Consider the following 18,808-nt stretch of genomic DNA (forward strand, 5'->3'; position numbering starts at 1 on the left):
AAACGTCAGCCTCTCTGCTCCTATGATGCTGCTTGGCCTGCTGTGTTCATCCAGCCCTGCACCTTGTTGTCTCGGATTCTCCAGCTTCTGCAGTTCCTACTATCTCTGATTGAATTGAACCGAATCATTTATTGTCACACGTATTCAATGTAAAAATACAGTGAAAAGTGTGTACCTTCGGCGTACAAACATTCACATTAACTTAGAATAAGATAAGAAAAAAAAATAACTTGAGAGTTCCACTGCCACAGGCCCACTCACGGCTTTCCACTGTCTGTGTGGGTTTCCACCTGGATTCCTCCCACAGTCCAAAGATGTGCTGGTTAGGTGGATTGGCCATGCTACATTGCCCCATAATATCCAGGCATGTGCATGTTTGGTGGAAAAGCCATGGTAAATTCATGGTTATGGGGATCGAGTTGGGGTCTGGTTCTGGGTGGGATGTTCTTCGAAGGGTTAGTGCAGACTCAATGGGCCAAATGACCTCTTTCCACACTGTAGGGATTCTATGATTCTATTAATAACTGTCTCACATTCACATGTATGATGTGCATGGTGCCTCATCACTTTATATGACTTATTCAGATTCCGTAAGTGTGTAATCAGTGCCAATTAGACACATGGAATGCACCTTAACAGTTCCGTTATTGTAATGTATAATTAAGGTTAAATTACCATTTGTCCATCACAACCTACACCCAGATGTTTCTACCTTTTCTCCCCTTAGCTTTTGTAATATGCCATGTCCCCAGATTAAAATTTATTTCTGATGGTGTTACATGATGCCATAAGGTTCACCTAAGTTTCACTGAAACCTCAATCTTAATGAATGCCCTTCTACCTACATGCAAGGCATGAAAGTACTCAGAAAAAGAGAAGATAATTCCAAGCTGGAAGATGTGAATTCATTACAGAAGGAATTTGGGATTTCTCCCAAGTGCCAACTGATATGGACTGTAGTCCCCAATATCTATAGTGAGCTCTTCACATGGACTGGCTATGCCAGGGCAGATGCTAACTTATAACTTATTAATATTTATAACTTATTACCAAAGGTAATTTCTGCTGCCACGTTCGGTACCATGTTATTCATATTTTCACACATATCCCTAAATTCCTTCTCACTGTCAGTTTGTTATTTAGCTAGCACTCCCAATCTAGACCGAATCTACTTCTCCATTAGCTTGTCCACCCCATAATATATAGTATAGTAGACTGAACAAATTTTGCCACATCTAAGAAGGGCATGATGACTTGTTTTTACCTTATTCCATACTGTCAAGTCCGTTACTGCAAGTTTGTTTTAGTCCTCCTATATATCTTACATAGATCGCATTTATTGCTAATCTCATCTATAAGTATAGTTTTCTCATCCTCCTTTACTCCTGCATTCTTTAGTGTAATTTTTAACTTATGAAAGGATGGCTAGGCCTACAGCCAAAGGTTTTAAGATAATTAATCTTTTTTTGTCCTTTAAACACCCATATCCTAATGTTGAATGGCCTTCATCCTTGCTGTGGGGATTCTATTAACATAATGTGCAATCTGTAAAACGACTGACTTGCAAAAAACTGCCTTGTCATGTTCCATGTCCAGTTTCATTTTGGCCCTTTTTCATTACAGCCTGCTCAACAGTGGAGGTATTTCATTTTGGTCCTATATTAGTGCTGCTTTACCCCATCGGTCTTACAGGAAATCACAACTCTAACTGATTTAAGCATGTTGTTATCTCCAAACCAGAAGCAGGGGTACTTACAAATTGCTTAACTTTACTTGGATCCTTGCTATTTAAATAACTTAGAAAACATTTTAAGTAATGCACTCCATGTGCTATGGAGGTGTATTCACTTTCCAACACAGTGTAACTGAATCTGTCTGCAACTAAAGCATTCATTATCAGGCTGAAGCTTCTTGTAACTAGTACAAATCCCTCTGCCTGATCAGTATCATCTTCTCCTCCCCAGTCTTCTGAGTCATGTACAATTTTAAAAACTTTATTATTCCATTTCGGACAATTGACTGCATAATGGAATTTCGAATCACAATCAAAACACCTGATGACATTAACCTAGGCATTCCTAGGGTTCATTTTTCTGTTACAGTTCCTAATTTTTGTTGTCAATTATAATTGCGAGAGGAAACTCTATCCTCACTCCTTTAAGCTATGAAACTAAATCCATATCGATGCTTTGGCCTTTATCTGAGTGGCCGTGCATTGCTACTACCATTGAATCATCCATGCTTTGTGTTAATGCAGAAAGTCCCAATTGAGCCATGAAGGACTCTGGGATTGGATGTTTCCCAGGATTTCTTTTAAGATTTCAAACATCTATTCTAAAAGCGTTTTTCATGCTAATATTAGGAATCTATCCATGTTTGGCACCTTAGCACAATTCAACAATTTAAAGGTAAGCAGTAAATTAAGAATCTCTTAATAGAATTTTTGGATGTAGACTGAATATGATTTGTAAAATTTGATACTTTTAAAAATTGAATATCTATTTGTTTTCTAAATTTATCAAGGTCTGAACATCTCTCACATGCAATTAATAGGTCATCTTTCCTGCAAATTTTGACCATAAATTTCAATAGAATTTCCAAACCTTTGTGGATCTCCAATTGTTAAGCTTCTACTTCTCAGAATACTCTACACCTGATCTTGTTTCCAGTAGGAAGTGATGGTGCAAAGGCCAGAATGTGCATTTTCTTGATAAATTTGAAACCAGTGTCCACATATCCATTTCACTTTTCCATTGAACACAAGGTTCAGTTTCACAAAACATCACATTGCCTTATTGCACTCGGCCGCCCTAGTCAAAGATACCAGGCTTATATTACTTCTGTCTGTAAAGCTGTTCAGTGCAGACACAAATGTAGCAAGTTTGTCGTAGTTGTCAGCAGGCCTCAGTCAAGTCTAGAGGGATAGCATTTTCTCAGGAGGTCCTGGTATAGTAAGTCAAGGGCAGCATCTGACATCAGTTCAGGGGCTTGGACATGGTCAATCTTGATTCTTTCTGCCCTAATGGGGCTGTTTTCTTCCTAGAATAAGAGATAGGCAGATATAATGGGAGTTTGAAGCGGATGGCATAGCTGTCTGTTTCCATGCAGTTGGAAAGTGTTCCGAATGAGTAAGTAGACAGTACAGAAGTCATGCAGGGGGTTAGTGGTGTCAATGTTTGAGGCTGGTGAGAATGAGTGAGGGAAGATGTTGCATGCAATGACAGTAGCAGAGCATGAGCCTTAGTTGGAGGTGAGCACAGTAGAAAGAGAGTGAGTATGAGATAGTAGAGAGGAGGTGGTTACTCTTACACTGAGAGTGGAGAAAGTCACTGACAGTGACAGGGCATTCCTCCAAATGGCTCAGATTGTGTTAATATGGCTGGAAACTTCACAGCAGGCCGGCATGATCTGGTGCCGTGGCCTCCATTGCTGGTTCTGAGAGAAGAGGAAGTTCTGACTTTTGGCCACCCTTTCCAGCAAGACCTCCAGGTTCTGCAAAGTGAGGTGTTGATTTCCCCCTGCCGGCCATGTTTAGGTAAAATGTCAGGAACCATGCATAGCAGCTCCAGATGACAGTGCTTGTTCAGGTGCACAACGGTCTTTTACAGATGACATGGATGCAAGGGATGCTGATTAATACCACCAGCACTGAGTCGTGTTGGGAATAGTGCGAGATAAGATGGGTCTGAAATTGGATGTGAAGGACAGGTTAGGTAGGTAATGAGGTGAGTTAGGTTAGTTACAGTGAGAAAACTTGCCAGGCCACGCGGTAAGAATCCCTCCAAAAAACTCGATGCAACCTGCAGTTAGTGTAATAAAGGCAAGATTCAGCCCATTACCTCTGGGCTGTGTGCATACCTATTGGCTCCAGAATTCCTGTGTGAGGCATCTGATTGTACCTTCTCATGACACTTTATCATACTGAATTGTCTTCTGTCACATACATGGCCTATTACAACTGTAAAAGGATTGCCTATGTTTCTACCAATGCAACACACTTCCTTATTCTAGCAATGACTTGCCCAATCCACAGGGAATGAAAATAAAATGGATACAAAAACAAACAGTAATCATTGTTTTAACCTAAAATAACCCGGTCAATGTAGAATGAACAAAATATAATGAATCTGGGAGTAAAATATAAATATTTACAAATGGTTGTGGCTTACAAGGGTGCATTAACTGTTAATTATGATCATTGTCTATTTGTGAACGTTTATTTCACGCATTAGGATTGTTTGAACAGCATTTTCTCTTATTGTGACATACATTATTAGTTCATACTATGAGGCCTTCCAACTTTTAGTTTATTCTCTTCCAGCATTTTTAATTAATTACCCAAAAACTCTTAGTTCCTAACAATCCCATTTTGATACAAAACAAAATTCTGAATTAAAAACATATATGAAAAAGAACGGGGATGATGAAACTGCAGCATTGGATAAATACAGTTTATGCAAAATAAACATTATATGCAAGAGTTTTACATTGGAATTCTGGTCTCATGTTTCATTCAACTTTGCACCCTATTCAAGCATAGGAAGATTTAACAATACCTTAGGAAACAGCAATGAATACAGACAGCTATCTTCATTAGGCAATACATAAATATCCTCATAAACCTACAAACTAGAGTTTCAATAAAACAGTTAATAAATGCTGATTCAGAGATAGTGGGAAAGCAGGAAAGCTGACGTTTCGGGTCTCGACCCGTCTTCAGAAATTTCCTGAAGGGTCTAGACCCGAAACATGAGCTTTCCTGCTCCTCTGATGCTGCTTGGCCTGCTGTGTTCATCCAGCTCTACACCTTGTTATCTCAGTTAATAAATGGTGTGGTGGTAGCAAATGTATTAGCGATCATGGGAACTTGTCTCTAATAAGAAGCGTGTTAGTTTAAGATGTTTAGACATCAGCCTTAGATCAGTGGCAGCCTTCTCATCAAGACAGCACGTCATACATTAAAGACCAATTGACACTTCAGTATTTCAGTGAATACAGTACTGCTAAAGGTACACTCCTCCCATTATATGATGAAATGTAGATAATTAAAGACCCCTATTATAACTCTTCTTTAATTCTCAAACTTATCTGTATTTTCATTTACAAATTTGTTCTTTACATCTTTCCAAATTGATTACTTATGTGCTATACCAAACAGTCTAATTACACCTCAACCATGGTGTATTAAGTCCATTAGGTCATAACAGTTTGCGTACATGCACTCTTGATTGTTATCTGTTTTCTTGCTTCATTCTTAACTTTGTTCAGCTCTGTAAAAGACATGTTGTATCTAGCTAATGCCACTTTTGTCAAAGGGACTCTTATTCGAAAATTTCAGATACTGCCAAGCTGGCTATTTCTGGTTTGTTTCACAGTTAAAATATTGAATTTCATAGCTTTTACTTTGAGTTTTGTTTTTAGAAATGTTGTTGGCTATTCTGCAAGTTGTTTTTTCCCAGTTTTCATTTTTTTAAGCTGATGCTACTCTTCATTGCATTTGTCAGCATTTTATGAGGAATCTCGTTCACAGTTTATCCCATTGCCTGAATACTTTTTCCATTTCAGTTTGATTTTTTTTCCTTAGAGATTAATTACTCTTTTTCCAGTGGGGAAGGACTAGGATTCAGCAATTTTGAAGTTTTTAAAAGGAAGCATGTTAGAGATTTTTTGGCTTATTTTGGAGTTTGGCAAATTTCCAAATAAAATTCTATATTTTCATCCAACACAATAAACCTGAAAATCACAGCATGTTATTGGTATAATTTTCTCATGCTATCACTAGTCTGGATGTTAAGTTACTAAATATTTTGCTTTGTTTGAAACCAGAAACTAATGCCAAACTTAAACATAACAAACATCGGCAGTAGTATCAATCAGAAATAACCAAATAGACATCAGCTCTGTATAATAAACAGTATAAAAACGTGAAGTAGAAAATAAAAGATATCTAAGAGTGATCTATATACTACAGTCTAATTCAAAGGTTCAGATAGTTTATGTATTGAATAAATATTTCAAAGTATTACAAACAACATAAATATTTAAATATATCCTGAAAGCGGGGCACACAAGTTAATATTTAGCTCAATGATAACCAAACTTTCCCAAAGGATCAGTGGATGAGTATAATACCAATATGACAACAAACCATGCAGATAAAAAAAAGATGCTACCTTTGAGCAATGCTGAGTCAACCAATCTTAGCTGCTGTTGTACAAATGGTATTAAATGTTGTCTTGTTACTTTGGGCCAACAACTATCCAGTGAACTCAGGTGGTAAATCCACAATGGCTTGAAGACTGTGGCCAGTGATGACACAAGGATACTCACTACTGACCTTGAAATAAGACCTACTGAGAGGGCTAGCATCTCACTTTGATCATTGTGTTGTGATAACCTGAAATTACTGTCAATTGCAAGTAATAGTAGTGAGTTCACTGTCAACCAACATACACACACTCTACAAAAATTCAAACCATTAGATTATAAAAGATCTGCATTGATTATGATATCCTCAAGGCATAGTATCCAACTGGCTCTCACTGTGTTATTGCACATGATTAATGACCTCTTGTGAAGGATTGCTTCTGAAGGCTTATTGCACAGAAACATTTAATGTTTCCAAACGTTTCCATGAACTTGGTTCACAAAGTTCTCTTCGCCATTCCACCAACAAGAAGCATGAAACTTTGATGGCTAGTAAAACAGCCTGGATGCAGGGTACACTATCACCAGTAAATAACTTAGTAAATTTTACAATAATTTTCTGTCACTATCCATAGCACTGCAATGCCTGGGAACACTCATAGGTTTCCTTAGCAGATAAACTTCTGGGAGCCATCTGTGACAATTCTCTGCAGTTCCCAGAATCATAATTTACAAAGCCTATTGCTTTGTCTACAGACAAAACTCTGAAATTTCCTTTATATAATTTGTTTTTCCTATTTGTGCAGTCTCCACAAGTGGCAGTATTAACCTCTAAGGAAACAGAGAAAATATGTAAAAAGAAGAGATAGAAAACGTACAAGTCAAATAAGAACAAAAAAAGTTAACTGAAATATGGAAGAAAAAGGAGAATGGACAACGGAAATTGAGGAGGATTTACAAAAATAAATTGTGAATGCACTAAATACCTTTCTCATGAATGAGCCAAGATCATGGAAATGTTTGTGCTCATTAAACGTTTTTGTGTAATAATCCTTCACAAGCAGTCATTCATCACATGCAATAATACGGTGAGAGCTACTTGGGTATTCTGCCTTGAGGATATCATAATCAATACTGATCTTTTACAACTAAATGATATCCCAACTTTCTATCATCAATACATTCAGAACATAGGAAGATATGAAACATAAACAGACACAGTTGTTGAGGGAAAGAAAAGTTAGAGAAGCCCTCATATTACCTGGAAAGGACTGGAGGTTGGGTAGAGAAACAAAGACACAAGGATATGTTTTGGAAAAATGTAAAGAAGAAAGAGAGAATGTAAGTCACAGGCAAGGGAGACAGAAGACAATTATAAATTGGTTGACGAAGGGACTTTCACTTGCACTTATGATAACCACAAGGACCATTCTACTGGCCAGTGAAGGAATTAACTAATCCATTGGGTGGGATCTTTTTTATATAGCATATAATTTCCAATAAGCAGTTTTCAAGCCCCACTTTAAAGTAAGGAGTAGAAGTGCCAGATGTGAAAAAAGCAGCACTTCAGTAAAGCCGATTTTTGGTTTACAACCTATATCATGGAATGCAATAAATTTGTAAATGTTTAAAGTTCAAAACCTACAAGTAACTTCTGCCAAATTGTGACTTAAACCTCTAACTAAAAATCACAGTAATTTATGCTGACTGTGACTTATGGATGACTTGTACTGCCGAAGTTCAGATGATAGAATTCCAAATCGTGAAATTAATATGGTCACAGGCAAAAAATAGCATTTCTGATTTAACAGTATCGTGCAGTCAGCATGTATGCATGAAGATTCTTCTGTTTTGGATCCATAAGCTAATTTTGTCCCACCACAATCTGTTTTAAAGAGGAAAGGTGGCCTTAGAGATATGGAAATTTTGCACATTCATTCAGGGGCAAGGACACAAAAAGACACAAGTGGGGAACATGAGGAGAGAGAAGAAACTTTATTTCAAAAGTGATCAATGGTTGCAATCAGTATGTAGCAGAGCCATGTTACAAAATACCATGGGCTCAAATTTACTGTGAATGAGATTACAGGACATAAACGAATAGCGTCAAAATACAGACATTGTGAATTTCCGTTAAATGTCAAGAAAGTTACAAAAATATGCTGCAGTTTGTGACTTAGAACATAAGACGTAGGAGCAGGAATAGAGCATACAGCTTCTCTAGCTTGCTCCACCATTGAATACAATCATTCCTGACTTCTGCCCTCAAGGCTACCTTCCCACCCACTGCACAATTCTCATGATTCCATGAGACCCCAAAAATCTGTTGAATTGGTAGAACTAAATGAGAGAATGCACAGAGGAGGCAGCAACAATCAGGCAACAAATTATCCTCTGTATCTGTAGTAACCTCTCCAATACACTCCAGCCAATGTAATTCAATCTGTAACATAATCCAACATATTCACTATCCTGTCTGTAACATGACCTGCATATTCATTTTATTTGCTAATAGGCTCCAGTCTGCATATTACTTTATACATATTGGGCATAATATGGTATGAAAAATAACATTATTTTCCTAGCTCATAGTTTCATATAATTGCTTAGTAGTACAGAATTTAAATATTATTAAAATAAGACGTGAAGTCAAAGCTTTTCATCTTGCACTCTCAGAACTAAAACATAAGAAAACCAACTTCAGAACAAAAAGAACAATGTATACAGCTGGAGAAGACAGTGTTGATTGATTGGACTATGGTTGGCATGGAGATGCAGCAGCAACTCTTAATGTTGGATTTGATTCAACCTTGATTTTGATTAAATCGACTGATTGGTCAGGGTGCTGCCATGGGGATGCAGCAGGGTTTCTGCAGCCATTTCCTCCATGAAAATGACACAATGTGCAGGCATATTATCTTTGGTTACAAAGAACAGGTCTCGTGTGTAAATAAATGCAGCTTCTAGCAAGTGCAAATGATTGTGAGCCCAACTGATAATCACATATTGTTTTTTGGTGTAATTGTTATAGCAGTCAAAATTATTTAATAAATATTGTCAAATAAGGGGATAATATTTGATGTTGAATACTATGTTCTGCGTTTTGCAAGCTCAGGCTTTTGTGCACAGTCAACCGTCCTGCTATATGATACGGTTCACCATTCACTAAGAACATGACACTTGAACTCATAGACCACATTAGACATCTGTGAGATTTGCAAAACATAGTTTTGGAGTGATGGCAGCATCCAGCTACTGCAGAATACTAATAAGAACATAACAAGAAGGAGCAGGAGTAGGCAATTCAACTCCTCAAGGCTCCTCCACACATTTCATACAATCATAGTTGATCTTACCATGGGATCGATAGATCATATGTTTACTGCAAAGTAGGAACATAAGACACTAGCTTCAACTATTGCTCTAATTTTTGAGGCATTTTCCCCTTCAAAACTAATAAGAGGTGAACAAAGGTAATCAGAGATGAACTGAACACTTTGCAGTGTGAAGGCCTTAGATCCTTCCATGACTTTCACGCAATATACAATGAGCAAGGATTTGACCAGGGAGTCCATCATTGGACAGGATAGTTTTGATAAGCCCAGCATTTATTCCCAACTCCAAGTGCCCTTAAGAAGGTGGCGGTGACTTTCTTGAACTACTGCAGTCCATGGTGATTAGACAGACTTACAGTACTGATGAAAGGCCGTTCCAGGAATTGGAACAACAGTGAAGTAACACTGATGTGGTTCCAAGTCAGAATGGTGTGGGGCTTGGAGAGGTACTTGCAGGTGGCAATAATTCAATGCATTCTTGTCCTTCTTAGTGGTAGACATCATGGGTTTGGAAGTTGCTGTTGAAGAAGCTGTGTTGAATTGCTGTAGTGCCTCTTGTAGATGGTACACCGTGTTGCCACTGTGAATTGGTGGTAGAGGGATGAATGTTAAATGTGATGGATGAGGTGCCAATTAAGCAAATTGCTTTGTTTTGGATAGAGACAAACTTCTTGGAGCTGCACTCTTCCAGACAAGTGCATCCGTCACACTCCTGATATATGTCTTGCAGGTAGTGGACATGTTTGGGGAGACAGTAGGTGACTTACATGCCACAGAATTTCTAGTCTATGACCTGCTCTTGTAGCTAGGGCACAGGAGCCTTCAAAGGGATATAGATGGGTCAGGTGAGTGGGCAAAGATCTGACAAATGAGTGCAATGGGAGAAAGTGTGAAATTATCAATTTTAGCAAAAAGACGAGAAAACAAGCATATTATCTAAATGGTGAGAGGCTGTAAAACTCTGAGACGCAGAGATATTTTGGTGTCCTACTGCATGAATCACAGGAGGTTAGTACACAGGTACAACAAGTAATTAGGAAAGCTAACAGAATTTTGTGTTTTATTATGGGGTAATTGAATGCAAAGTGGAGAGGTTGTGCTTCAGGTATTCAGGGCACTGTTGAGACCACATCTGGAGTATTGTGTACAGTACTGGTCACCATACTTACATGAGGATATTAATACATTGGAAGCAGTTCAGAAAATGTTTATTAGACAAGTGTTTGGAATAAATGGATTACAAGGAAAGTTAGATAGGCTAAATATGTATCATCTGGAGTTTAGAAGAGTCAGAGGTGACTTCTTGAAACATAAAAGATTCTGAGGGGTTTTGATCAGGTGGATATTGAAAGGATATTTCCTCTCATGGGAGAATCCAGAACAAGGAGTCATAGTTAAAAATAAGGGGTTACCCATTTATGACAAAAGAGGCAACTTTTTTCTTTCAAAGGGTTGAGACTCTTTAGAATTCCCTTCCTTAAAAGGCTGCAAGATGCAGAATCTTTAAATATGTTTAAGGCAGAGGTACATAGATTCTTGATTACCAAGGGAGTAAAAGATTATTGGTGATTTGCACGAACATAGAGTTGAGGTTAAAATTAGATCAGCCATAATCTTATTGAATGGCAAAGAAGGCCGAAAGGGCTGAATGACCTACTCTTGTTCCTTGTTCATATTCTCGAAGATATTCAATAGCTGGTGCAGTTCAGTTTCTGGTCAATGGTAAGCCCCAAGATTCAGTGATTGTAATGCCATCTTTCCTAGGGGAGATGATTAGACTCACTCTTGTTGCGGGCAGCCATTGCCTAGCATTTGTGTGGCATGAATTTTTTTTAAGTTACTCACAGGGTGTGGGCTTCGCTGGATGACCAGCATTTATTGCCTGTCGCTAATTGCCTTTGAAAAGGTGATGGTAAGCTGTCTTTGTGAACTGCTGTAGATCACATGCTGTACGTAGACCCACACTGCCCTTAGGGAGGGAATTCCAGGGTTTTGACCCAGTGACAATGGCACAAAGGTGATACATTTCCAAGTCAGGATGGCGAGCAGCTTGGAGGGGAACTTGCAGGTGTACAGTTCTCACATATCTGCTGTCCTTGTCCTTCTAAATGGAAGTGTTCATGGATTTGGAAGGTGCTGTTGTAGGATCTTTGGTAAATTTCTGTAGCACATCTTGTGGCTAGTACACATTGCTGCTTCTGAATGTCACTGGTCATGCTTGTGAATGTGGTGCCAATCACGCAAACTGTTTTGTTCTGGATGGTACCGAGTTTTTTGAGTGTTTTTGAAGCTGCATCCATCCAGGCAAAAATGAAATATTCCATTGCACTAGATGCATGCTTTGTTAGCAGTGGACAGGCTGTAGGATGTCAGGAGGTGAGTTATTTGCTGCAATGTTCCTAGTCGCTGACCTAATCTTGTACGCACTTATTTTTTTATGGTGAGTCCAGTTGAATTTCTGGTCAACGGAAACCCCCAGGATGTTAATGGTGGGGATTCAATGATGGTAACACCATTGAATGTCAAGGGAGGGTAGGAGGAAATGATCAGATTGTCTCTTACTGGATATGGTCACTGCCTGGCATCTGTGTGGTGCAAGTGTTACTTGCTGTTATCAGCCTAAGCCTGGATATTGTCCAGATTTTGTTGCATTTGAACACGGACTGCTTCAGTATCTGAGGAGCTGCAAATAGTGCTGAACATTGTGGAACCATCAGTGAACATCCCCTCATTTCCGATCTTATGATGGTGGGAAGGTCATTGATGAAGCAGCTGAAGATAACTGGGCCCAGGACAATACTCTGAGGAACATCTGCAGAGATATCCTGGAGCTGAGATGACTGACCTCCAAAAACCACAACCATCTTCCTATGTTCCGGATATGACTCCAACCAGCTGAGAGTTTTCCCCAATTCCCATTGATTCCAGTTTTGCTAGGGCTCCTTGATGCCATATTCAGTTGAGTAAAGACTTGATTTCAAGGATTATCACACTCATTACTTTTGGAATTCAGCTCTTTCGTTCCTGTTGAACCAAAGCTATAATGAAGTCAGGAGCTGAAAGGCCCTGGTGGAACACAAAGTAGGGATCACTAAGCAGGATATTGCTGAGTAGGTGCTGCGTGATAGCACTGTTGATGCCAACTTTCATCACATATTGATGCTCAGGCATAGACTGATGGAGCGGTAATTGGCTGGGTTGGATTTGTCCTGTTTCTTGTGTACAGGACATGCCCAGGCAATTTTCCTCTGTCCTTAAATTGCTGTAATGTTACTTATCAGGCCAAGTCTGGATACTATCTAGGTCTTGCTGCAGATGAACCTGCACTATATCTGCATCAATATTCATGATTTAGATGAGGGAGGTAAATGTAATATCTCCAAGTTTGCATACAATACAAAGCTTGGTGGGAGGATAAACCGTGAGGAGGAGGCAGAGGTGCTTCAGTGTGATTTGGGCAATCTGAACAAGTGGGCAAATGCATGATAGATAAAGTATAATGTGGATAAATTTGAGGTTATTTAGTTTGGTAGCAAAATCAGGAAAGCAGATTATTTTCTGAATGGTGATAGATCAGAAAAGACAACAAGACCCAAGTGTCCTAGCACACCAGTCACTGAAAGTAAGAATGCAGGTGCAACAGGGGATGAAGAAAGCAAATGGCATGTTTGCTTTTGAAGCGAGAGGATTCGACTACAGGACAGGGATGTCTTGCTAAAATTGTACAGGGCCTTGGTGAGACAACACCTGGAGTATTGTGTGCAGTTTTAATCTCCTTATTGAAGGGAGGATGTTCTGGCCATTGGCAGAGTGCAAAGATTTACCAGACTGATGTATAAAGAGTAACTGGATTGGTTAGGATTATACTCACTGGAATTTAGAAGAACGAGGGGTCTCTCATAGAAACCCACAAAATTCCAATAGGACAAAACAGAATAAATGGAGGGTGGAGGTTCCTGATGACTGGGGAGTTCAGAACTAGGGGTCATAATTTAAAATATGGGTAGGCCATTTTTGGCTTGAGAAGAGGAGAAATTTCTTTACCCAGACAGTGGTGTGCTTGGGGAATTCTCTGCCACAGAAAGTGGTTGAGGCTTAAACATTGAATACTTTCAAGAAGGAATTAGATATAGTTCTTAGGGCTAGAGGGATCAAAGGCTATGGGGAGAAAGTAGGAATATGATACAGAGTTGAATGATAAGCCTATTTTCTATTTTTCTATGACACAAATTGCTTAAATATCCGAGGCACCACAAATGGTGCTAAACACTGTGCAACCATCAAGCAGCTGAAGATGGATAGGCATAGAACACTACCCAGATGAACTCGTGCAGTGCTGTCCTTGGACTGAGATGACAGACCTCCAACAACCATAATCATCTTCCTTGCCCATGTTTGACCTGATAGTGTGGCACGTGAGATCTGAGGTCAATGCTGACGAATTCCAGGGCAACTCCCTCCTGACTGTATACCACCGTGCTGTCACCTCTGGTGATTCTGTCTGCTGGTATGACAAGACATACCCAGGGATGGTGACATCTAGGACACAGTCTGTACGGTATGATTTAGTAAATATAACAATGTCAGACCACAGCTGTTTCCACTATATAGGTCAATGCTAGGTGGTCCACCTGGTTTCATTTCTTCAAGCCTCTGTAGCGGTATGATACAAATGAGTGGCTCACTAAATCAATTCAGAGGGCATTTAACAGTTCAGAGTTAGCCATATTGCTGTGTTTCTGGAGTCACATGTAGGCCAGACCAGGTAAGGATGGCAAACTTTCTTCTTTAGAGAACATTTGTGAACCAACTGAGCTTTCATGACAATGGTTTCATGGTCATCATTAAACTAGCTTTAATCCCAGATGTTTTAGTTGAATTTAAATTCCAACAGTTGCAGTGTTGGATTTGAATCCATGTTTAGAGCATTAGCCTGGGGCTCTGGATTACTCATTCACAGGTGGATATGTAGCAATGAAAGGAGTTTGAACTCAGCAAGTACATATTCCCATTTTATGCAGGATAAGGGCACAACAAAATTGAAACTATAAACAAGAAAACTCTTTGCCTTCAGAAGTATTTGCTCAGAGAGATTTTTCACATATTTGGCAGCATTAACTGTGCTGCCAAACCATCTCTGTTTAAGCAAGTTTATAGTACGATTGTATTTCAAATGGGTATTGTTTATGGTGAGATCATCTATTAAAGCAATATTGCAGCAAACACAGATCACGTCAAAGAATGAAAGAAATTTGTGCACTTCACACCAAGCATAGTTCAATATTATTCTGCATAAAATTACATTCAATTATAGGATTTTGTCTCATTTCAGCTCTATTGATATGTTAGAAATGAGCACATGTAAAAGCTTGGCTCTAATATACTTTCAGAGAAAATCAATAGACAGTTTGCTTGTTCTCAACTTAACTATGAGTCTAGCAAAGTTGTTGACACTCCTAATTTGTTCTTTGTTGTATCTTTGTCTTATTTATACGAATAATTACTTGGTGGTACAGAACTTAAACAGTACTAAAAATAAACTTGGAATCAAAATTTTCCATCCTGTACTGGTCAAGACTAAAACAGGAGAAACAACTTTAGAAAAGAAAGAACAATTTATACAGATTGAGAAGGGGGCGTTGATTTGTTGTGCAATGGTTTGAACAGCAGGACTGTTAGGTGTCTTAACCAATTATATTCCTAACCGTAACCCTATCACAGACTAGGAAAATCAATTCTGAATGATCAGGGCATTGGCATGGGAATATAGCAAGTACGTCTGTCTCCATAGCCCTATCCTCGTTGAAAATTGTGCAAAGTTTATACAGGGGTTTCAGGTGTGTGGGGCAAGGTTTAAAGGTGATGTATGAGGCAAGTTTTTTTACATAGAGGGTGGTGTGTGCCTGGAACTCGCTGCCGGGGGAGGTAGTGGAAGCAGATATGATAGTGACTTTTAAAGGGCGTCTTGACAAATACATGAATAGGATGAGAATAGAGGGATACGGTCCCTGGAAGGATAGGGGGTTTTAGTTGTGATGGGCAGCATGTCGGTGCAGGCTTGGAGGGCCCAAGGGCCTATTTCTGTGCTGTAATTTTCTTCGTTCTTTGTATATTCCACCTGCATGGTAGTGCTGTAGAACAGAGAGACCTAGGGGTTCAGGTACATAATTCTTTGAAGTTAGCATTCCGTGTAGACAGGGTGATTAAGAAGTTGTTTAGCACGCTTGCCTTCATTGCTCAGACCTTTGAGTATAAGAGTTGGGATGTCATGTTGAGGTTACACAGGACATTGATGAGGCCACTTCTGGAGTACCATGTCCAGTTCTGGTTGCCCTATTATAGGAAGGATATAATTAAGCTGGAGAGGGCTCAGAAAAGATTTACCAGGAAGAGGCTGGATAAACTGGAACTTCTTTCACTGGAGGGTAGGAGGTAGAGAGGTTTATAAAATCATGAGGGGCATAAGTAAGGTGAATGGCAGGTATCTTTTCCCTAGGGTGGGGGATTTGAAGACTGGGTGAGAATATTTTTTAAGATTTTAAAAAGACATGAGGGGCAATTCTTTTACATAGACAGTGATTCATGTGTGGAATGAACTTCCAGAGGAAGTTGTGGAAGTGGGTACAGTTACAATGTTTAAAAAAATATTTGGATAAGTAGATAAATAAGAAATGTTTGGAGGGATATGGGTCAAGCACAGGCAGGTGGGACTAGTTTGGTTTGGGATTATGTTCAGCATGGACTGGTTGGACCGAAGGGTCTGCTTCCGTGCTGTATGACACTATGATTCTAGTATGGTTGATTCAAATATTTCTTCATATTATTCATACTTCTAAATGTGACACTTGGCTATATGGATCAACGTTTGATCTATGACTCGTGATGGGTTATCTAATCTGAGCCAGATTGATGGTGGCCACTTTTACTCATACCAATGTCAGTGGGCTTGAGAAGGAGGAGGGAAACAAATTCAGTCAAGGCTCCTAATCATGGCCATTAACTACAGTCTCTGCTACAGTGTATATGTTTTTTGTCAATCATATCAAGCTTAACTGTGATAATTTGTGAAGGTTTACACAAAATTATGTCTTGGATAATGTACTGGTGAGGGAAGCAAACATGTCCCAGGCTGAATTGCTGTCTTCATTGAAATGATACTATATTGTGATACATGTATTAGAACATTAGGTATGAGGGATATGTAAAAGAACACAACACTTTTCCAAAAGCAAAATCATCAGAAAGCTGGGTGTGAGACAACCCTGTTGAATTAGCAGTCAACCTTTCACTCCTTGAAACAAACTCACACCTGGAAGAAAGCATTCTGGGTAATCACTCTCAACTGAATCTGCCTCAACCAGAGGCCATATGACCTCAAACAGGTCAAAACTAAATCAAATTGTGCATGTATATTCTGTTTATGCAAACATTTCGAAATGTCAATTACATCTGAAGTGATATACACATTACAATGTAAATCATTTATTATTCGCGCAAAGAAGCTCTATTGGTAATTTTAAAACACAAGGTAATCACACCAATAGCCATTATAGTCTGAAAAATATGCATCCATCTGTTTGCAGCTTCTTTTATAACTGTGACAGGGAACAAAGAGATCATACCTTCCATGAGCATAATTTGTGAATTGGCAATGAGTAATATTAGGTAACAGCAATAATATTTATTACAGAAGTTTCCAACTATTCATTGAAATTCATGCAAAGCAAGAGCAAATAATGATATTCAAATAATCTTACTTGTACACAAGAATATGTTTTTGTGGCGATTCAATGGAATAGTTCGGACAATAGAAGATGCTTTCTCATTTGAGAGAAACTTTTCTCCTGCAAATAAAGAAGGCAGCAATTACAATTAATAAGGAATGAAGGTGGTTATAACTGATAAACAAAAAATGATAAAGAGTAATTTAATAATTTCAAATTATACTGAAATTACCCTTCCAGTGTCAGCATTTGTATTTTCTTCCAAACATTTATTTCCCCCTTATCTTTCTTTTGAACTGCACAGCTGGAAGACCTCTTCTTCAGCCACAATATGCTGTAGGTTCACAAACTAGGCTCCCTTATCTTTATATTCTCCTCCGCAAGTAGTCAATGAATAAAGCAATTTATCGTGTGTAGAGACATTACTGGTAAGATGATTGAAAGGATGAGTTTTTTTGCACTATGATTATCTGAAAAAGATACAAATACTGTAGAATAGACCAACCCCATTAATTTCATAAAGAGTTATTTTAACTAACGTGAAATTAAATAAATAACTCGTTGAGGAGTTGTCTCAGAGGAAGATAATGTAGCTTCTCATTCTGGGCCAGGTTATGAGAAATATGTTCTTCCTGCAGGAGACTGCCTTCCACATTTACGCAGATGTAGCACCAGCACAGCACCTATCTCTTTCAATTTAGTTGATAAAGAGCTATTTAAAATGCTAGTCATGGTGACCAGTTCATCCGAAATGTTAATCTAGATTTTTCTTGTAGATGTTATCCCAACTGCTGTGTTTTCAGTCTCCACTGTTGGCATTTTCAGACTTGTTGCACTACATTTATTCTATGTATATTAAAAGGAGACATTGGAGGTTAGTGATTATTCTGTGACTGCCCGAAACACATTAAATTTGATTCAAAACAACGTTACATCTGCGGATTATTCACTACTCGCATAAAAAATTCAGTGTTTTTCTTCTTTTAAATTAAACTGTCCAAACAATTCCTGGTTATTTTAATAGATTGAGTTTCTCTATTAAAAAAAGCTATTTTGAACATGCACCGTTTTAAACATATTTCAGTATAACAAAAATACAAACTTGTTTACTGACGGCTCAAACTGAATTCTTGCAAATATGCTGGTCGAAGATATTAATTTCTTAACTATATGTAATTGTGACAGGCCGTCCAGCAACGTGCATGTGGACACTTCTGAGGATCCAGAGCCGCGCCTACCTCGAAAGTCCTCTTCTTGTCAATGGTGCCACTTTTTCTTAGAAATATAAACTGTACGACAGGGAGTTTTTAAACCTCACAACATGTCTACTATTTCGAGAATTTATTGTTGAGCCATTTCAGAAATTTCCAAACGTTAAGAATCGTGACAATGAATTAGAATATGTTATATAAAACTATTTGTTTTATGATCGTGAGAATAAACAAAACTTAGTTATTTAAAGGATGATATGCTCACCACCACCCTGCTCAGTAGCTGTCAGTTCCCAACCCTTTCAAGTTCCGTCACACGATTAATTAACAAACCCTTTTGTTTTCGGGAGTAACATGAACTAAATTAAGAGCAACAGCTCTACAGCATAAT

General features: G+C 38.6%; 1 long non-coding RNA gene across 1 annotated transcript in view; it reads right to left on the reverse strand.

Moving 5' to 3' along the window:
* LOC125485407 overlaps positions 1–17,319 on the reverse strand; it is a 68,816-nt gene extending 51,497 nt beyond the window's left edge. Inside the window, exon 1 of the long non-coding RNA XR_007264143.1 lies at positions 17,240–17,319. This is a non-coding gene — a long non-coding RNA (uncharacterized LOC125485407). The remainder of the gene's footprint in view (positions 1–17,239) is intronic.
* Positions 17,320–18,808: the final 1,489 nt, after the last annotated feature.

This window comes from Rhincodon typus, chromosome 18 (genome assembly GCF_021869965.1).
Source record: "Rhincodon typus isolate 14 chromosome 18, sRhiTyp1.1, whole genome shotgun sequence".
In the NCBI taxonomy this organism is placed as follows: Eukaryota; Metazoa; Chordata; class Chondrichthyes; order Orectolobiformes; family Rhincodontidae; genus Rhincodon; species Rhincodon typus.